Below are 23,389 nucleotides of genomic sequence, written 5' to 3' on the forward strand. Positions count from 1 at the left end.
TCTGATCAGCTTTGTTAAATCAAATGATTGGCTGCCAGTGAAGTTCAGGCGTCTGACGTACTCAGTCATCAAGGTTGGAACTTGCAGATTTGTTATGGCTCTAGTAGCTTTTATAACGTAAGATTTGTTTATTTGAAGTATAACACGAGCATTTCTCAGCCATATAAATTCTGGAACGCAACCATGTACGTTCAGAGATTTTCCTGAAGTAAAGAGCTTTTAGAAAGATGACATCATATTTGACTAATCCTCGATCTTGGAACGACAGGCAATTTCTCTCTGATGAATATAGGAATGCTTGCTACACATTTAAGTACGTTGTTGTTTTAACCAATATCACCAGCTAAAAATTGTAGGAAAACGAAATGAATAAGCAGAATTAATACCTTACATACCAGGTACACCAATAGTGGCCAAGAAAGGATAATAAATGTCTGCTATCTGAAGAATAATTGGTCGCTCCATACTGTATGATAGCTTGCTTTGACTGTCAGTATGATTCGCACTCTTTATGCACATGTACATCAGTGCCTAATTAAAGCAAATTGAGAAATCTCTGGTGTATGCAATAAAATACATCGATTGTAAACAACTGGTGTCACTCCTTCGTTGTACAACGTATCTTTTATGAATGTGTCCAACGGAATTAAAACTTTAAGCAGGTTCAATAGTAATTGTAATTAATTTAATATATTTCAATGTTTCTACTCCTGCAACACTACTATAGTTCAATGCTACAATTTAATGTCATTTCATGTGTGTTACGTGCACAAATCACTTCTAAACGTTTGGTAGAATTCTACGAACTTCAGTCTTTCTCTCTTTTTTCCCTCTTTGTCCCTCTCTCTTATATATCATCACGCTTTTGCATAGTTTGTTTTGATCACAGAATTGTCATTCCTTTGAAAGCTTAGCCAACTGACTTCTACAGCCAACCGACCTAAATAGCTGGTGGTGATTCATTATTGCCCACGAACAATATCGTTTAACTCTGGACCCTTTTCAGTTGTCAAGAAGTCCTTGCGTTTTTTTTTGCCTAGCAGCGGGATAAGTAAGCCAATATTCTTCAAAGATCAAGAATCGAATGGCTTAAAGGGGAAATTGTACTTGATGGTACTCCATTTTGTGTAGTGTCCTATCTGGTACCGACTTTGCAACGAGAAAGATTCTTGAAAGAGATTGTAAGAGTTGATACACAACTAAAGCTGCACAATTTACTGTATTCTGTTTTATTGCTCATGTGCTCTCCATGCAATTGGAAAGAATTTCGCTTTGTTTCTGATATTTTCTTTCCAAATTTGATTGGTTCACTGTAGAACAGTTACAAATGGGATTTCAAAATCGGTCATCTAATATGTTAGATCTTTTGGTATTTCCCTATCTCTCACATAATTATAAGTCACAGCCTGAAATGCAATTTCGTAGGAAACTCATCAATCAAACAAGATGCTAAAATCTTAATCAACTCATAGTTTTGGCTGGCATCCAAAATGAAAGCGAACAGAATCTGCCTCTAATATTTTTTAATGATAAATAAGAACGAATATGTGGAGAAGAAAGCTGATTTAAGAGAAGGAAGTTGTCATACTGTGCTAGACAAATGTGAACTCAACGCAAAACAAAATAACGAGGTATTTTAAACGATGCAGATGAACAATATTTCAACTACAAAGAAACATTCTAAAGGAACAATTTGTGATCAGCAGATGGAAACCTATAACAGAGAGCAAGCAATAATTAGTTTATTTTCTCTTTCAAAGTGTTCTGTGCTGCAGGAGTTGGGAACATTGAATTTTTTTTTGAAAAGACGATCGATGCTTCTTTGGTGCTGTCTTCAAAGATAAATCAGTGTAACAGAAACGACGAATGAAAAACAACCAAACACATCAACTCTGCGTTTGTTGAATGTTAGGGCGATTTCTGAGGCCACATGGTTCACTGCTGCTCCTAATTTGTACATCCTTATTTACTTGAAAATGCATGCACTCACATAAAAGGAAAAGTCAATTCCACTGTTCTGTGTTTCAAAGTGCATAAGCCCAGAAGAGTATAAGGCACTAACACAGAGAGTTACAGAATCACACAGTTTAAAAGTAGTCTTTTAGCTCATCAGGTTGTATAAAAAAAACACACTGTAAATCTGCAAAATGTCTCACTTTCCAGTACTTGGCCCATTGTTATGACACTTCAAATGCTCATTGAAGGAAATTCAAAAGATAACAAGATTAGCTGTGTGGAGTTTGCACGTTCTCCCCGTGTCTGCATGGGTTACCTCTGGGTGTTCCAGTTTCCTCCCACAGTCCAAGTTTGTGCAGGTTAGGAGAATTGGCAGTGTTAAATTGCCCGTACTGTTTGCTGATGGGGTAAATGTAGGAGAATGGGTCTGTGTGGATTGCTCTTTGGATGGTTGGTGTGGACTTGTTGTGCCGAAGGGCCTGTTTCCCCACTGTACGTAATCTAATCTCTCTCTAATCTAGCTGTCTCAACGAAATTCCCAGGTACCATGACTATCTTCTGTACAGAACAAGCAAGTTTTCTCGATTTCCCTCTTTACTTGCTGCCTTTCATCTGAAATTTGTATCTCTTGTTATTGAACTTTAAAGTAAGGGGAACAGTGACTTTCTATTCAGGGTCTCTGTACCTCTTTTAATTGAACACATACAGAGAAGCAGTTGCTCGATATAGCCGATTTAATCTGTAGAGTAAACCTCACCCTTTAATCTAATCATGGCTGACCTCAAATTGTCAATTCCACTCTCGTGCCTTTTCACCGAATTTATTTATTACCTTAATGATTAGAAATCTGTCTATCCCAGCTTTGAGCACATGTAAGGATACAATATCGACAACCCTCTGCAGTAAGAAATACCATGGATTCGTGATCATCTGCAAGAACAAATTCCCAATCAACTTCGTGGGGCAAAGCTTTACAAAAAATATTATGTCCACTTATATTCGACACTCCTACAACAGGAAGCACGCTGCCTGCTTCTACATTGTATAGACTCCCAAGATTCTTCAACGTGTTAATATGGTCACTCATTATTCTTCTAAACTTCAGGCTAAATGTAATCCACTTTCCGAATCAAAAGATGTATCCAAATGTCATGATTAACCTTGTGAACATTTTTCAATAGTCAACCTTCAATGGAAGCATCTGTCTTTTGATCAGAGAAACAATCCTTTAACAGTATCCTCGGTCGGGTCTCAGTCGTGCGGTTGGATAAATATTTATTATCTTTGTACATCATTCCTTTTGAAATAAATACCATAATTCCAATTTGCATCCATCCATACCGCTAATCAAGTATAGCAATTTTATTTGACTTTTCATCACCCCATAAATTTGTACTTTGCTGCTGCTTTCTGCATGCTTTCTTTATTTCAGTAAAATTCCACTTCTCTCTACTTCCTCCCAAAGTGTGAAATATCGTATGTTACAAAATAACATTGCTCCTGTAGTGCCTTTGCCTACTTACATATCCTAACCATATCCTACTTGTCGATCCTTTGTGTTAACCAGCTCAATTGCCTTCCCAAAAATTTGTTTTGGCTTCATCTGTACACTTGAATATCGTACAATCATTTCTCTCTTCAAGTTCATCTACATGTATTTAGAAAATATTTGTGACCCCAAGATTAACAGTTTGGCACTCTAATATTTACAATTTGCCTCCCTGAAAATACCTTCCTTACTCGCACACAGTCTTCTTTTCAATAATTTGTCCTCTATCTATAGACAATATTTTCCTCCAACACATTTAATCTGTTGTAATCAAGTAGTTTTACCTGTGTTACCACACTGAATGACTGAATGAAACTGATATATACTTTATCTACCTGCTCCACTTTTATACATCCTAGTTATTACCTTAAAAAAATCTGAATACATTCGACAAACAAGGCACACTACCTCTACCGTTTGCAAATTTTGCATTTCTAGACGTTCTGCTAATACAACTTTGATCTGAGATTTTAACACTACTCAATGTCACATGCAGACACATAAACTATACATATCAGCCTTTATCTCTTTTTGTTTTTGAAAAAGAGTGATTCTTTCCAAATTATCAGTTATTTTAACCTGAACGCTTAATGAAAGTTAACAAAACTAATGTTGTACATGTGGAAACACTGAGTAACAAGGCCAAGCCACATGTATAAAATTGAAAAACACAAGTATTATCGATTTCCAATTGAATATATAATTTGCTTCATGCACAAAATCTTCATTTTTATACCAGGATGCGTGATGCAAAATTTGACATGGAAATTCTTCTTTCTTCATTTCATAATAAACATCCTGCAAAACATCCTTTTTAACCATATTTTAGTTTTGTAATGGATTGTTTCTGGGGATCATGTTCATATGTAGACAGTTGTTAACAGATACAGATGCCCATTCCTTCTTTGATATAGGTTTCCAACAAAATATTTCATGACACAGCTAAGTAATCAGGTCAGTGGTAATGTTATCAAAAGACACAAGACTAATTGATGGTCGTGTTTCCCGGCTATTTCACATGTCTGACGTAACTATGAAAGTGTGATTACATCCTCTGTTAGAGTAGACAATAAAGAAACCGTTTAGTACCTCATTCTACGTATTCCCAATGTGTTATTTAGCTGTCGTTGGAGCTTATGCAATACTGTCATGCTAACATAAGGCTACTGCTTGAGAGACAACTGTCAACTCATCATCATCTGGTATTCGAAAGGTCTCCCCTTGATCATTAGAAATTGGGTGTTTGTGTTCCGATTCAATTTCTGAGTAAGATGCATATCGACATATTTTTGTTCTCATCTAATCACCAGCTCACTTTTCAAGAAGGCAATCTAAATATGCAAGCTTCATTCTCCCGACATTCAACTATTTCAGAAAAGATTTCAAAGCGTTATGTTTAATTTTGGAAATTAGAGCTCTTTTTCATGATTTTTTCCCCTTCATCTCAACGTACATGAGCTCGAGATCTAATTGTGATTAACTCACCACAAGTTACTTTTAATTCAGCTACTCATTCACAAATATCACACATAATCAAATTCTGAAAAAAAGTTTTAAACTTTATTACAAGTAACAATCAAAATAAGACACCATAAGTATGTAAGTTAAGCGTCACAATCTTGTGAATCATTCCAGAGTAATGGGGAAATATAGCTATAATTCCAACCAACACCATCTGTCTTAGATGGACAAGGTTTGATCCTTGTGCAGTGTTTTTCTTCTCATATTTATTCTGAACTGTTCTGGTGTTGGATGTTTTAACAGATTTTAGTCCTTCACGTCCATAATGTGACATTACTGATGATTTATTAGAGTTCTTTTGTAAAAAATATTATTTAAATTTTGGAATCCTTGAGTCTGCAGCTTTCTTCCTCTCAGAAGTAACTGTTGATTTCCTTGCTATATTTGGCATTAACGGACTGTTTGAAGACAAATCTTGAGTTGCAATTATCTCTTAAATACTTCAGCAGGTCAGTCATTTAACCATGCAACGTTTGGCTGCCAGTTTATATAGCCTTGTCTCCCTCTTTCCCAGGCATGGATAATTGATTTCAATCTCTGTGTAACAACAACTTGTCTTTGTACGTTAACAGTTTATTCGAGACAGTGTTATTGCTAATTCTTACCACGTGTAACGGTTTATCTTTGTACATTCTTTCAAACATGAACAGTTATTAAAGCTCTGAAGTTTGCACTATCACAGTTTTTCATGAAACAATCATTAAAAACAAAATGAAAGAGCATGAGATGTGTTTAAAACATTCCAGTTTAATTTACCTTATTCACTATACGCTTTGCAATAAAATTTATGCACTTCAGACCGCCAGCTATTTGGTGCTCATCTGCTCTCTGTATACTTCTCCAGTTGTTAATGCTAATTTCATGATCCTTACCGTCTCCAGTTTCCACGTCGCTGTCAGCTTATCGTCTCTTCTGGTTCCCAACCCTCTGCCACATAAGTTTGAAACCTCCATAACAGCTGTTGAAAAATTTCCGCCCAGGGCATTTGTTTCAGTCTGGTTCAGATGTAGACTTACTAATGTGTAATAGTCTCACTTTCCCCAGAACCTGTCCAATGTCCAACAAATCTGAACGCTTCCCTCCTACACCTTCCATCAATCCACTTATCCACTTATACACCCTGCTTATACTTCAGTTTTCTTTATGCTGGCTAGCACGTGGCACTGGTAGCAATCCTGGGATCATGACCTTTGAGGTCCTCCTTTTTAACTTCACTCCTAGCTCCCTGAATTCTGCTTTTAGGGACGCATCTCGTTTTTTTTTACTTATATCATTGGTGCCGATATGCACCAAGACAACTGAATGTTCACCCTCCCCTTTTAGAATGCTCGACAGCCAAGCACCTGGGAGGCATCATGCCATCCGCAAATCTCGTTTTCGGCAACGTAACCGCCTATCAACTCCCCATACAAATAAGAATCTCCCATGACGATGGCACTACAAGTCTTTTTCCCGCCCTTCTGAACTGCAGTTCCCGACACAGTGCTATGATCCTGGCAATTGCTGCCCTCCCCGAATGATCTATTTCCTCAGCTTGAAAAGTTATTGAAAATGTTTCGTCAAAAAAGACACCAAAATTATTACAGCTGGTTGTCATTTCAATTTATTAAAGACTCGTACATCAAGTACAAATTTTAGACTTCTGAATATTAATAAATTATAAATTCAATATTAATTATTTCAAAATACACAGTGCTCAACAACATCATGGGCCACAGATCGGAAGATAAATAAGAGAGAAACTGAGTCAGACAAGAACTCTGTTTCAACATCAATGAAAATAATTTGGGCATGTTTGTACAATGTATCCTGTTTGTGTCTCTGCACTTGCACTCTATGAATATATTGCCGAGCTGCCTCTCTCCAACGACAGCTTTCAATCCCAACCTCCACTCGCCAAAAATGCAACTTGCTGCCAGGTGTTCTCTGGAGAGAAAGTTGCAGTTAATGTTTTTGACTCGATGACCAGCTCCAGCATCCACAGGTCTTTGTGTGTGTGTTTTGAAACAGGTATACTCTCTCTACGTTTCTGGAATTTTCGCCGAATCTGCCAATCTGCCTCTCTCAAGTTATGTCTCCATTTTGCATTCTGTTATCACCCAATTGCTCTCCTTTTCTTCTTCGTCATATCGTTTTGTCCTTTCATCCTTTTTTCTATCTCTCACTCTATACTTGTCTTCTCTTTCCGCCAACATGCATGAGGTACATTTTTCGTTACTTCTTAAACTCTCTAACTTCTATCTCCCTCCCTGCCTCAAGCATGTAAATATTTTTGAACCATTTTTGTCTTGTTCACTCATGTATTGGTTATGTAATAGGTTGCAAATAATGCAAGCTTTGGAGGATACAGATGTGCGCAAGCAAATGAATTAATGGTTCGTTGTGACTCTGTGTCTGTGTCTTGTCTATTTGATATATGCTCTGCAAAAAGACTCTTCTTAGTTTTGCTTTGAATGATAATTTCACAAAGTGCAATAGGAACGTTTGTGGTCATTCATAAAACAGACCTGAGTTCGGAATTTCTTCAAAGTTCAATTTAAAGCTTCTATATATGTGCAATGATTTCAAAGGTGAGCATAACAAATGAAATATCTGTTCATGACTAATTATTACATTTCTAATCTGAATAAACGTCACTGGTATCGAATGTTGAATTCTGCTTTTTCACTAGCGATGTTACCAGACCTGCTGAGATATTAATCAATTTCTGTTTTTGTTTCTGACCTCTATCTTCTGCAGTTCTACATTCTTTTTGATGTGTTTATCTCATTTCTTTCCTCTTTCTCTGTCGCTCTGGCATCTCTTTTGTTTTTACTTCTCTTGTGAATTGCCACACTATCATGGAAAATAGAATTGCTACAATGTGCAAACAGGCCTTTGGGCCCATCCAGTCCACACCAACCCGCGAAATTGCATCATATTCAGATTCCCTTCTAAACTAGCCCTGTATTGCCCATGACTAATCCACCTTAACTACACATCGTTGGACTCTATGTACAATTTATCATGGCCACTCTGACGAATCTGTACATGCTTGGACATTGAGAGGAAACTGGAGGAATCAGAAAGGACGTTCAAAATTCACACAAACAGTTGCCCGAAAGTGAAATAGAAACTGGGTCCCTGGCGCTGTGAGGCAGCAGTGTTAACCATGTCGGGGCTATATTTGATCAGAGTGATCAAATATTTTTACAAAATATATTCTTAATTTTGGGGTTTTTTTAAAATCATCTACTTCAATACAAGTCGGATTCGATACATTGGTATCATAAACGTTTAGCTTTTGGCTGGGATATGACAGTTGATTATGCAGGTGAATACGTTTTCTTCTACTGACATTCGACATTATCTTAGACCGCAAGTTAGAGCATTGCTAATCAGAGACATTCCAATCATTATCACAGAATGGAAATACTTGTTGTTTTATTAACACATATGATTTGACTATCAAACATCAAAGAAGGAAAAGACCGTTAGGCAGGAATGCAGTCATTGTGTAGGAAGCCTTCTCCTGTGCTTCCATGCTGTGTACCAATTTTCTGTTTTAAATTGAATATTACATAATTTACAAAGTTAAGCACGATGTTTGTCGGTTGTGAATGACAGGCCTAACAGTGTGTTCATGACGTATATCTCCAGGTGGATAGAAATGAATTACAGAAATTAACTCTAGTTACAACTAAACTGTTTGCATTCTGCGTTTTCAGAGACTTAGAATTGTCGATGCAGTTGCAGAGGACATGTGATAGGACAGATTTATAAGCACTGGAATGGATGCATTGAAAATTCACATATATGCTACGTGAAACAAAGCAGCTTAAATTCAGGAAAAAGGATTAAAAGGTGGTCTTCTTCCCATGAAGTGAAAACATTGCTGAGATTTGACATAACAGAAGGCAAGAGGGTATCAGTGGAATGGATTCAGAATAAAATTTCCTTAATAGGGAACCCAAACGAAACTTCTTGTATCGAAGAATAGGAGAAATGTTCAAAACACGGTCATATTTCCTCTGAGAAGCAGCAAAGATGAGTTAATTGGTCCTGAACTAAAATGTTTGTATGCATAGTTTCTGCTCAAAAGTTTTCTCTTGCATTCATTTTAGTTCATGGCATGAAATTTAAACTTGAAAATGGGAGGTGTGGTATCTATCCCACGAGGTAAATTGTTTATTTCATTGAATTCCTTCAGTGCGGCTGTTCTACACGCATTTGACAAAGATCTGTTAGAAGTGCCAGCAGACAAATGCAGCAGCTCTGTATGCAAACATTTCAATGCCGAACCAATTGTTTTCATTTTTCTTTCTCGACAGCCCCTATAAAACATCGTTAAGACACTTGGCTACAAAACAATTTACTCATTTATTCAATTCATTGACGAAATTTCATAAATTGCTCTTTGTCCCCATCACTGGACTTCATTATATGCATTGTGGTAACAAGAGAATAATTAGGAAGAAGTAACAGATTTCAGGTCAATTTCAGTAAGGAATTGACTTCATAAGAAAAGAAGTCAGCAGCTGGTTATGTTTCCCTCCTTAGTTATAATCTAAGAAGTAACACTTACAACACACAATGCCAGGCAACAATCACTGCGAATACGAGAAAATCTAACCACACCTCCTCCATATCCTATAGTGTTACCATTGCTGAATATCTCATCTGTCAATATCCAGGGAGATACAATTGACGAGAAACTCAATAGCAATCAGCATATAAATATAGTGGCTACAAGAGCAGGTGAAAACCCAGACACACTGCAGTAATAGATCACCCTCTATATCCTTAATGTCTGCTCAATCTGCAGGACACAAGTCAGGAGTGTCAGCAATTGCACACTATGTGTCGGGGTGAGTGAAACTCTACAAACACTCAAGAAAATTGACATTATCCAGGACAAAGAAACCCGCTTGATTGGCACCATATCCATTAGCATTGACTTTCTCCCCGACTAACTCTCGCTAACAGCAGTTCATATTATCTACAAGATGTGCAGCAGAGATTCGCAGGATCGTTAAATTGGATGCTCCAATCCCATTACCACTTCCAGAGAGATGGACAAAGGCAGCAGTAAATTTACCACAGCCATCTGCCAGTTTCTATCCAAGCCAGTGTTCTATCTGACTTGAAATATATCGCCTGTTAAAAGTCCTGGAATTCCACCCAACCCCCACCCAACAGTTTTGCCAGTCAACAGAAATCGCATGGGCAGCACTGATTCAAGATGGCAGATCATGATTGCTTTCTTCGCGATAGTTAGGTGTGGGGAATAAATGGCGGCCCAGCCAATGACGTCTCCGTCCAGTGAGAGAATAAAAATCAATCTCAGATGAATTACAGGGCTTGTTGCACACATGAGACACATATTGTATTCTAGGTAGGAAATCAGGACACGTCAATATCTTCGACAATATATAATGAACTAACATCCTCATTTGCCTTTGTGAATTTCCAGATTTTGCTGCTTGAACGCAAACTATTGTTTGAAAAATTAATGCATAGCACACATTGACTTAGTGGACATGTGGCATGATTGCATGCAAAAATGAAGAATAGTGAACAGACTTGATTGTCACAAGAACCACGAAAAAGAAAGTGATATTGTTAAAAACGATAAGCAAATTAAATGCATGACTTAAAACCTTATTTAGAAACGTGACTTGTTGCTCGTGGGAATGTGAGAGGTGTAACGTTTATGGGGAAACTGCAAGTGCCATCATTTTAGGGAGTTAACAAAATATCATCAACACGTCTCCTGATCCATTAGCGATCCAAACACACTTGACCATTGCTACACAATCATCAAATTAACCTACCATTCCATCCTCACCTATATTTTGTAAAATCTGGTTGTGAGGCTGTGCTCCTGCTTCGAGTTAACAAGCAGAATCTGAAGAATGAGAATTCGGTACAGAAAAGCTCACAGTGCTGGTCTGAGGTATTTGATGAGCTCCGAGGTGACACTTTGCAGTCAGTGGACTGGTTCATATTCAAGAACTCAACAGCCAACTGAAGTGCATATTGCAAGACCGTCACAGCCTTAATCCGTAAGTGTGTAAGGTACTGCGTGCCAAAGAAGTTAATCCGAGTATTCCCCAACAGGAAACCATAGATGAGATAAGAGATCAACTTCCGATTGAAGTCCACATCTAAGGCATTGAAGTGGGTTGACCCTGACTTAAGCAAGATATCTAGGTACAACAATCGCAATGCCTTTCGGGAAGCTAAGAGACAATACTAGACTATGGTGTGTCACAGCTGAATGACATTAACGCCCGTCGCTTGTGGAAAGTCTTGCCCAAATAATCGGATAGGAAGCAAAATCGAGTATGCGATGTTTAAGAGATGTATTTTGTCCTGGTTTCTGTTAAGAAAGAGATAGATCGAACTCTGGGTTAATGTGAATATTTTGTGAGACGTAGAGATGTTAATGTGAATATTTTGTGAGACCTTGAGATTTTCTTTAATGTTGAAACAATAGAAGCAGCCAGAATGGGTATGGCGAGCTCTGAAAGACTCTGACTTCGAGTTTTTTTTATAGCTTTTTAGGTTTAGATTTAAGCAGTTGCTGTTCGAATCTGAACAAGTTTAGCAGCTGTAGTAAATGTCTCCGACTGCCACTGTTGTTGGCATTTTTTCTCTCTCTGCTGCTGGACTGCATGCGAATCAATCTGTTTCTGACTTTGGCTTTTTGCCAAGGGGTGTACTTATTGCATTTTACCGTATTGTAACAGTGATTTTGTAATAGTTATTGAATCTATTATTCTGGTATTTCGATAGAGTTAAGTTAGTATAAGATCTTCTATCTTTTATTGCATTTTAACTATTATATTTGAATCAATCGTGTTTTGATTAAGGTGAATCGTTCGACTAGTTGAATTGTATCTCCAACACAGGACTACATTTTCCTTGAAAATAAGAAAAAAAGATAGGTGGTAGGTTACCTTCTTAAGATATTTTTAGAGGGGTTGGCCTAAAGCAAGTAATTTGGAAATTCTTGTTCTGATCAAAATCTTTAAATCCATGTTGGGTTTAGGATTATTACACTCAAAGGCAAACAATGGCAAATATTAGTGTCGTTTTGTCGTGGGTGCTGAATTCGGTTTGTATAAACAAAGAAAAAAGAAAATTACAGCACTGGAACAGGCCCTTCGAACCTCTAAGACTGCACCAATCCAGTTCCTCTATGTAAACCCGCTGCCTATTTTCTAAGGATCTGTATTACTTCACTCCCAGCACATTCAGGTATCTGTCTAGACACATCTTAAATGACGATACCTTGCCGACCCCTACCACCTTCACTGGCAACGCATTCCAGGAACACACAACCCTCTGCATGAAGAAATTTCCATGTATATCTCCCCTAAACTTATCCCTTCTCACTTTGAACTCGTGACCCCTAATAATTGAGTTCTCCACTCTTGGGAAAAAACGTTTCTTGCTATCCGCCATGTCTATACCTCTCATGATTTTGTAGACCTCAATCAGGTGCCCCCAACCTCGATTTTTTACAATGAAACTAATCCTAATCCACTCAACCTCGCCTCATACCTCGCACCCTCCAAAACAGGAAACGACCTAGTGAACGTCTTCTGCATCCTTTCCGCAGCATCCACACCCATTTGGTAATGTGTCGACCGGAACTGTGTGCACTATTCCAAATGTGGCCAAACGAAAAGTCTTATGCAACTGTAATATGGCCTGCGAACTCTTGTACTCAATACCCCGTCTGATGAAAGAATGTATGCCATATGCCTTATTCACCACTCTACTGACCTGCTTTGCGATCTTTAGGGAACTATGGACCTGAACACCCAGATCTCTCTGTACATCATTTTTCCCCCGGACTTTCCCATTTACTGTGTAGTTTGTTTTTTAGTTTGATCTTTAAAAGTGTATCACCTCACGTTTGCTCAGATTGAACTTCATCTGCCATTTCTTTGCACAACTCTCCAATGTATCTATATTCTGTTGTATCTCTGAGAGCCTCCTTTGATATCTGCTACTCTACCAATCTTTGTGTCATCTGCAAACTTGCTAATAAGGCAAATAATTTCTCCAAATCATTTATGTACATCACCAATAGCATTAGTCCATCACTGATCCCTGTGGGTCGCAGCTCTCCATTTTGAGAAGCTCCCTTCCACTTCTACTCTGTCTCCTGTTGCCCAACCAGTTCTCTATCCGTCTGGCCAGAACACCCTGGACCCTATACGGCTTCACCTTCTTCATCATCCTACCATGGGAGAACTTCTCAAACCCTTTACATAATTCCATGTAATTGACATCTATATCCCTTCCCTCATCAAGCAACATTGCCACCTCTTCAAAGGATGCTATTAGGTTTGTCAGACATGACTTTGCCTGCACAAAACCACGTTGCTTATCGCCGATAAGCACGTTTTCTTCCAAGTGTGTATATATCTTATCCCTTAGCATCTTCTCCAGTATCTTCCCAACCACTGACGTCAGACTCACAGGTCTGTAGTTGCCGGAATTATCCCTGCTAACCTTCTTGAAACAAGGGGACAACATGAGCAATTCTCCACTCCTCTGGACATCCCCCGTGTTCAAGGATGCTGCAAAGATATCTGTTTAAGCCCAAGCCATTTCCTATTTTGCTTCCCTCTGTAACCTGGGATAGATCCCATTGAAACGTGAGGACTTGTCTACCTTCATATATTTTAGAATGTACAACACTTTCTCCCTCCTTATGCTGAATTGACCTAAAGTAATTAAAGATCAATCCCTAACCTCAACATCCGCCATGTCCCTCTCCTCAGTGAGTACCAATGCAAAAAACACAATAAGAATGTCACTCATTTTCTCTCACTCCACGCATGCCATTCGTCCTTTTTCGTTGAGTGGGCCAATTCTTTCCCTGGTTACCCTCTTGCTCCTTATATATGAATAAAAGGCTTTGGGGTTTTCACCATTCCTCGTGTAGTAATAGTTCTTTCTGTCATTAAGATTTACCTGCAGGTGGAAGCAGTCACTTCCAGCGTTTTACACAATGTAAGCAAGGCAAAGCTTTTGGAATTGGCAGAGCTGTTGTTGCCTTTGTCGTTGTGAAATGGGAACGTAATTGCAGCAATAGCTCGTTATTCATGATTGTCGAATGTGCAATTGGAATCTTTGGAAATGCAGAAAATTGAATCGTAAATGAGGCAGTTTGAATTAGAGGCAAACGAAAAAGAGACAACAGCTATAGAAGAAGAAAAATAAAAAGAAACGAGGTCAGTTAGCACAGCTGGCTACACAGATGGTTTACAAGACGTGCTAACTCACAGTTCCAAGGACTTGGGTACAATTCCATGCAAAGGTGACTGTCTGTGTGGAGATTTTACTTTCCCACAGTGTATGTGCAGGTTTCTTCCAGATGCTCCTGTTTCCTCCCATATTCCAAAGATGTGTAGGTTGGGTGGTTTGGCCACGCTAAATTGCCCGTAGTGGTCAGGGATGCACAGGGTAGGTGGATTAACCATGGCAAATGAAAGATAAGTTGGGATACTCGTTGAAGAGTTCATAAGGACTTATTGGGCTGAATTGTCTGTTTCCACAATGTAAGGATTCAATGAATAGCTGCAGCAGAAGAAAAAAAAACTGAATGACAGGCGAAAAATCAAAAAAAGCTTAAATTTCAAATGTTGACAGTTTGAGAACAATGGTTGACTGAAAACGACAGAGTTGAACGTAAAAGTAGGTTGAGTGAGAAGGATAGTGGTCACAAGAATCTAATTGTTGTCAAAACCGCAGTGGGGATCTGTTTAAATGCATTCATGCATTGCAGAAGTTTGATAAGAGGGATGTCGAAGACATTTTAAAATTTTCATTTGCAAAAGTGGCTAAACAAGTGGAAAAGCAGCTGACCATGTTGGATTTGTTGATCAAAACAAAGTTGATAAGGGAGCTATTGAGATATTTGTATCATTATCAGGTGTGGTGTCTGGGGAGTATAATGTGGCAAAAAATGTGATATTAACTGCACATCAACTCGTAGTAGAACCCTATCGACAACGTTTCTCGAATCAAAGAAGAGACCTGTTCAAATGTACATTGAATTTTAAAGGGTCAAACACAGTCATTTTGTAGGTGAATAAGCGCACTGTAAATAGGTCAACGATACGGCGCTTTTAGATGTACGATTATTTTGGAAGCGTTCAAAAATTCACTGCCTGAAGTAGTGAAAATTCCAGTGGAAAAGCGTAGATTTGAAACTACAAGTTTACTGGCGGAAATGGCCGATGATTTCAAATTGATTCACGAAGCAAAACTTGACTTCTGACATCAATTTCAGTCTGACAGGGACAGAAGCTGGTGAAAAGCAAAATCACGAGTGGAAAACGAGAGCCCATTGAAGATAATTTAACACAGGGTAAAAATGGGATCGATGAAGGGAAAGTAGAAGTTCAAAAGAGCTCAGTTGCATTCACTACATGAATTCGCAATGTGGGTGCTTTCGAAAAAGCACTGGGAAGTCAGAAAGTCAAGATAAGCCCGTGAATTTTGTTGAAGTAGTAAAGCGACGCACAGTTGAAGCTAAAAAGATGCACCGGAATGTACAAACTGGCCTGGGGTTGATTGCAAAGAATGTGACACATCTCTTTCGAAAAATTAATTTGCGAGGGTAAGATTTACTTTTGTATACTTGGGGAGGCAGTTTATAAAATTCCTCCTACTTTTACTACATCTATTATCTTTGTAGTTTATTTTTTGTTACTTGTGCCATTAGGTTGTGGGGATTTATCAGATTTTAGTTCCACAGTTTGCTTAACACTTTTAATCTCAGGGGAGTTATTATGTTTATTTCCCGTTTTCTTTTTCCTCCTTTATTGTATCGTACAACCAAGCGTGCCTTGAATTACGAAGACTTCTTGTTTTACATGTAATTGCTTTCTCTCAGTATATTCTCAGATTTACCGAATGGCTCTTGTTCATGGGCCTATGGACTCTACCAATTTTAAAAATATATTTCGTGCTTTTCTGTGCATGCAGATGCTGCATTTTCTGACTCAACTTGTGAAGTATTTGCTCCATCCCGTACTAACAACGCTACTTCGCTACATTTCCCTTACTTTTTCAAAATATCATATACCCCCCTTGGGTCAACTTGCATCTATTCCACTGTCATTGTAATTAGATAACATTTTGTACTACTAATTCATTTATTTCATTTAGAATAGTGTGCATATTAAGCTAAACAAATATTACTTTATTCCTTTCTTTTTAACCAATTTCCACATTTGGTCCTATATCGTACTTTTTAAAAAAAATTAAATACTCTGCTCCTTCTTGTCCCACGCTGAATATCGTTATCCAACTATCTGGCGTACTGTAATGCACTTTGCTTTGTATACCTACATTTGCCATCCTCAAAAACTTTAATCACTACATAAAGTAAAAATCTGGCTTCTACCCAAATACTTGCGCCAATGCTAAACGTTGATACCCACTGCACTCAGATATTCACACAGTTAACTTGTTGAATTTACGTCCAGTACACCAATCTGCCTTTTTTCTCCAGAACCTTATATTTTCATCCTTCCAAACCAAGAGCAGATCTTCAACGAAAACGTTGGGTGAATGCGTGTAGCTACATCACTTTGTGTCTCCCAGTAAAGTCAACAACACAATTGATAGCTCCAAAAACTATCCAGAATATATTGTGGGTCCCATAAGTGCATTTGCGAATGACCCTGATTACAATTTTATGAGAGAAAATGAGGACTGCAGATACTGATTATCAGAGTTGAAAAGCGTGGCGCTAGATAAACAGAGCAAGTCAGGGAGCATCAGAGGAGCAGGACGGTCGACGTTTCGGACATAAGCCCTTCAGCATGAATGTGGGCTTCATTCCTGATGAAGGCCTTATACCTGAAAAGTCGACTCTCCTGCTCTTCGGATGCTGCTTGATCTGCTGTGCTTTTCCAAAGCCGCACTTTTTTTTAAAGATGGTTTTTGTCAGATGGTACTTCTTTTTCACACATGATTTTTGTTTTAATTATTCAATTTTCTCATCCTGATTCACTTTATTCAGCTAATCTTTAACCTCATTTTTTCTAAAAACTTTTAACTCCTTACTGACAGTTTATACAATTGTCTCAGACTAATTACGCAAGTATTGGAATGATGGAATGGTAACACCAAACCCAAAACCTCTTTTTCAATTGTGGAATATTTCAGTTGATTACAATTCAATTTGCTGAAAAAAAATCCAATTGTCCTTTTTTTTCTTCTTGCAAGAGACCAGCAACGTCACCCAAGTCATTTGCAGCAACGTCCACATTGAATGGCAATATGTAATTAGGTATGACTAACACTGGAACAGTGGCTAACACAGCTTCCAGGCAACAAATGTCTTTGACATTGCTGCGCCTGCTAAGATTTATGCTCTTTTTCAACAAGTCAGCCAGTGAGTGACCACACTTCTAAAATTCGGATAAACCTACTCAGTCCAAGGAATCGCAATCTCCTCTTCATCAATGCGATATGATGCTCCCTAATAACCTTTTTTTTCACATCCTATGTGGTCACTTGTCTATGTTCAATGACATAACCAAGGAATGTGACGTGACCTTTTGTGAACTCGTTCTTAACAAGGTTTATCATCAAGCCTGCTTCACAACGCTAATATGTTCCCAAATAATTCAGATATATGCTTCAAATGTACCTGCCATGAACGACTAAAAATCACCACACCATCGACGGACACCACACAGTTAGCTCAATCGAAATTCACTTATTATTTAAATCTTTGAAATGTAGCTGGCTCAGGTTTCCTAAAAATGGCATGACGATAAATTGGCTCAGACCATTCGATATCAGGAAGGCTGAAATTTCCTTTGTTCTTTCAGATAAAGACAACTGCCCGTATCTTCTGAATAAGTTCCTCCTTGAAATCAATGTACCTTGCGCCACATTCTAAATGGAGTAATCCAAACATGGAGTAGGATATGAATCAGATTTTGCAATGTCATCGACTTTGCGAAAGGCCATACATGGTTAATAGGTGTCATTTGGTTTCAGCAACTTTGTATTGAGTGAGGTCCAGTTGCTTCAACTCATTCCGATTATATTGTCTTTCACCATGCAAATAGTCTCATTTTTAACCTGTGTGAATTTTGGAGGTTTATGTCTATAAGCATGTTGCTTATTTGGAACAGCATTTCCTGTATCTACATCACGCATCATAAGATTTTCACTTCGGAGCTTAATTCAACATATGTCCCCATTTGATTGTAATAACACTTCCAGGTCCTTTAGATATTCCTCTGGAAAGTAATCAAATAATCTGTCACTTTTTTGAGAACTTAATCATTGTCCAATTAATTTGAGGGGTGTTCAATTTGGAATTATCTGAACTTGGTTCTTCACTCTGTGTTACAACTAGTACCAGATTATATTTTCCTTTCTTTTCCTATTTTAATGGAAAATTAACAAAATTAACATTCACTGTGAAATCTGAATGGGAATGCTTTGCTAAATTCAATACTTTTATGAACTTTGCAAACACTTTGCTGAATTCTGCAATCGAGGAGACAGCTCGTTTTTGCTGAACTTTGCAAACACTCAACCCAGCCTTGCGAGCAGTCGAATTCAGAAAAAAAGCAAGTCAAAGAGAAAAAGATAACCGTACCGCGACAGAGACAGAGTTGAACACTTTTCCAGTAACGCTAAAAATGTGTCCCAGCAAGTACAATCAAGAAGAGGCACCACAGAGGACTTGGAATGGCCAACGAAAAACACAATGCATGCTAAATACGGCCCAGTGTCTGTAAAGCAGTTAGAATTGTGGATCAAGTAATGCGGTTTTCAGAAGGGAGGAAGTTTTAGTAAAAGGCAGTTGGAAATATTCAGGTCGAAGTTGGAGGAGAGAGAGAGAGGAGAAACAGAAGGGAAAAACAGAAACTGTCAATTGGACTGCTAATAGCATGTGGAACTGAGGCTGTTATCAGAGAAAGGAAATCTCAAATAAAAGATTGATCAAATATGTGCACAAACTCTAGCACACATGCAGACCCGCGGGGAGAACAACCTAAGGAAGCTGTACAGTGTCTTAAGTCTGTTCCAGATCCTGACTTTGATGACTGTCCTCCGAGACCGACAGCTCCCCTATGAGATCCGACTGGCGAAGATTCCAAGTCAGCAACTGCCGCCTCAGGGTCTGCTGAATCATTGATATCAAGTCATACCTGAAACCAATTAAAGGAAGAAGCTCAAAATGGCGATGGCCACTCCAAGACGGAAAGGCATCCAGGGCCTGCTCGTGATCTCCCCATGATGGATGATGAGTCAGACGAGAATATTAGCATACAATTATCTTACCAGGTAATTCTGCAAGCACCAATGGTTGAAGTTGCATGTCTAGAAGGGCGCACAATGCTGGTCCACTGACCATGGACCATGAAGGATTAGGAAAGTGCCTCTGGGCATTTGCCTGACGCACGGAAAGTTGGAGGTATTAAGTTCGCCAAAGAAGTGGCAAAGTTCTATACCGAGTTCCGTCGCAGGTCACATGAGATGGAATATCTTCTAGAACGAAAACTGGGTGCCGATGTCACCAAAATCAAGTATAATTGGCCATGCCAGATCAACTGACATGCAAGCAGAAGAGAACGGAGACTTTAATGCTTTTGTTGCAACACTGGCAGCAGTCTGTAGGGAGGCATGACCTAAATTGCAATGTGGAAACAACGGGAAGGTGAGAGAGTGTCCCAGTACCTTATGCGCCACACTGACGTCCATAACACCCATAGTGGACTGACGCCACACGACGACATAACGGCGGCAGAAATCACAGCGTATGAAGCACACCTGAGGAACAGCTTCCTCAATGGAATGAAGGACGAAATAGCAAAATAGGTAAAAAACACATGTATTACCTGGGACATGGGAAAGCCGGGTTTAATAGAACAACATGCAATCCAAGCTGAAAAACTGCTTACCCACGAGAAGGATAAGCAGAAACTAAAGATGGAACAGTAAGCACATAAGGCTCAGCTTACTATGATGCAAATGGTCACCAAGCCGTTGGAGGGAGGTGCTGCAGGAAGAGAGAGAGAGGCAGAGATGGAGATAGTGCAAGAGGAAAAGGAGTTGTGGAAGAGGCGCTGGTCGAGGTCGAACGGGCGGGTGCTTGTTTGTGGGGCAATGGACCACTGAGCGAGACAATGGCTGCACAGACAGCCCCAATCGGCCCTGGAGGCTGATGACTGACGGGACGGCTGAGGTGGAGGTGGGCAACCCACAAGGTACTGGTAAGCCTCTTTCCCTTATGCTTGGCAACGAAGACTCACTTATGCTAAACTCTTCTACTTACCTTACGGGGCACTGAGAAATGTTCCACCTCTATATTGCGAAGTGTGGACAATGTGTTCAATGGAACAATGTTGTGTATAAGTCGATGCCTACCTCTGTGTTATATGTGGAAGGTACAACAGTTACCTTTTTGGTAGATCCAGGAGCAACATATTCAGTACATAAATTAAGCCAGTTTAGACAATCGACGCCAATAAAGGTGAGTGGATGCTTCCTGAACACAATGGGTGCATCAGAAGTCGCTGCACAAGAGAGATATTCTTCACACCTATTGTGCAAAACCAGTAACGGGGAAACATTCCAATTCTCATTCTTGTTATCGAAATTCTGTCCTTGAAATCTGTTGGGTCGGAATCTCATAGGGAGACTGGGTTTGGATTTGCTCAGTACTCCGAAGGTCTTGCAGGAAATTCAAAGTGAAGATTTATCCGTGTAGGGTGTAACCATGATGCCCGACACCTGATGTATGTCTATGAATGGCGATTCAGCCAGAGAGCGATAGGATCAGTGAGTGATTCACTCACTCTGGAAGCAAGTAAGCATGTTAAATCTATTAACATGGATTTTCTTACTGCACAGCACACGTACACTGCGATGATCCTAATGAATCAGATGAGGAGGATTGGTTCAGGAGATTGGTTAAACTAGATCACTTGTTACTTTGCGAATTTTATTGGAGTGATCACACATGTGAAGTCAGTGTAAACTTATCTAAAGTATCTCTGACAGCAAGTAGACCCTGTCATTTTGATGTGGAAGGCTCAGCTCTTCACGTGTCACTGGGGAAGACGTCCAGTGACAGGTAGCATGATTTTGGACCATGGGCACGAAAGGCGCAAAGAACGTAAGTTTGGGTCTGCTGGGAAGATGTGGGTATGTGGTTCAATGCAATTATGTGGACATATAGGAAGAAACTAGATTGGCTAACTCAGGCAGATAGCCAATATTTGAACAAGGGAACTTAATATTTCAACAATGGAACTTAATATTTGAACAAGGGAAGGCCATTGGTCAAGACAGACAGTCCAGGTAACCCACTCGGACCCAAGATTAAAAACAGCTTCTACTGAGGTGTGGACAAAAGGCAAACATGATGTGGGAATCATACGAGGCTGTGAACCAATAAGAATAACCATGAAGTCTGAGTATCATCCTTGCAGAGCACAATACCTGTGAAAAGAATTACTCCAGTCTTTGAATCCCTCTTATAGGCTGAAGTGATATCCCCTGTGAAAACTCACTGGTGAGAACCACCATTTTACTGGTTAAAAATGCGAGCATTCCCTGTGAACCGGAGGAATGGAGTTTTATTCATGACCAATAGGCAGTCAATAATGCTTTTGCCCCATGCGCCCCAAATTTTCCCAACCGATATTAACTCAAATTCCACTGGACAGGAAATTGTTCATTGTTGTGCATTTAGCAAGTACCTTCTTTCGTGTACCTGTGCACCTAGATAGTCAATTCTGGTTCGTTTTTCCATTCAAAGGAAAATCATATACATTCACGCGACTTTATCAAGGTTACTGTTAGTCCCCCACCATACATAATGAGGCTGTACGCAGAAGTCTGGAGACTTCTGTTCTAACCCTGAGGTCAGTGCTTCTGTAGTATGTAGGTGATTGCTTGATAGCGACACCAACAAAGGAACAATGTGAGAAGGATACCCTTGCGTTGCTCTGCCACCTAGCAAGGGAAGGACACAAAGCTAATCTCGCAAAGCTACAATTTGTGCAACAACAGGTGAAGTTCTAAGGTCACTTAATATTTGAACAAGTGAAGGCCATTGGTCAAGACAGAGTTCAAACAATCCTGCAAATTCCAAAGCCTCACACGAAAACACAATTACTATCTTTTTGGGACGTGTGCTTCTACTGTAGAATGTTTATCCCACATTATGGGTTTATCCTTGAGCGTCCCCTAAGTGCATGTCCTTGGCGGAGTGGGAGGGGGAGTTCAAGTGTTCAGCCACAGGGTGGTTGAGTTGGTTGGTGCAGGTGTCCCAGAGGTGTTCTCTGAAACGTACCACAAGTAGGCGGCCTGTCTCCTCAATGTATAAGAGGCCATATCAGGTGTATCAGATGCAGTAAATGATGTGTGTGGAGGTGCAGGTGAATTTCTGACGGTATGGAAGGATCACTTGGGGCTTTGGAGAGAAGTGAGGGGGGAGGTGTGGGCGCAAATTTTGCATTTCTTGCGTTTGCAGAGGAAGGTGTCGGGAGTGGAGGTTGGGTTTATGTGGGCTGTGGATCTGACGAGGGAGTCGCGGAGGGAGTGGTATTTCCGGAACACGGATAGGGGTGGGGAGGGAAATATATCCTTGGTGGTGGGGTCTGTTTGGAGGTTGTGGAAATGATGAAGGATGATACGATGTATCTGGGGGTTGGTGGGGTGGTAGGTGAGGACCAGTGGGGATCTGTCCTCGTGGATATTGGAGGGGCGGTGTTCAAGGGCAGAGGAGCAGGAAGTAGAGGAAATGTGGTGGAGAGCATCGTCAACCACGTCTGAGGGGAAATTCCAGTCTTTGAAGAAGGAGGCCATCTGGGTTGTTCGGTAGTGGAATTGGTACTCGTGGGAGCAGATGCAACAAGGGTGAAGGAATTGGGAATATGGGATGTGGTTTTTGCAGTGGGCAAGGTGGGAGGAGGTGTAATCTAGGTAGCTGTGGGAGTCAGTCGGTTTATAGTAAACATCCATGTTGAGTCGGTCATCCGAGTCGTCCAGTGTTGAGGAAGCTACGAGAATGAAACAAGAACATATATGACCTCATTCTCACAAGCCTACCTGTCAAAAATGCGTCTGTGCTTAATACATTTGAGAGGAGTGGCACTGTACATTTATTGTGGAGGTATAGTTCCATCTTTACTTTGAGTGTATTGTCCCTCGTGTTTTTTTTCGCATGACCACTGAGCTAGCTGGGACAAATTTTGAAACTATCTAGCAACTCCACTCTGTAAATCCATGAGGAACAGCAAACCATCAAGAATAGCAGAATTTAATTGAAACACAATCAGTGAAGCCTCATGTCTCAGCATGTCTCCCATTCTA

The sequence above is a fragment of the Chiloscyllium punctatum genome, chromosome 30 (genome assembly GCF_047496795.1).
Source record: "Chiloscyllium punctatum isolate Juve2018m chromosome 30, sChiPun1.3, whole genome shotgun sequence".
Taxonomy (NCBI): Eukaryota; Metazoa; Chordata; class Chondrichthyes; order Orectolobiformes; family Hemiscylliidae; genus Chiloscyllium; species Chiloscyllium punctatum.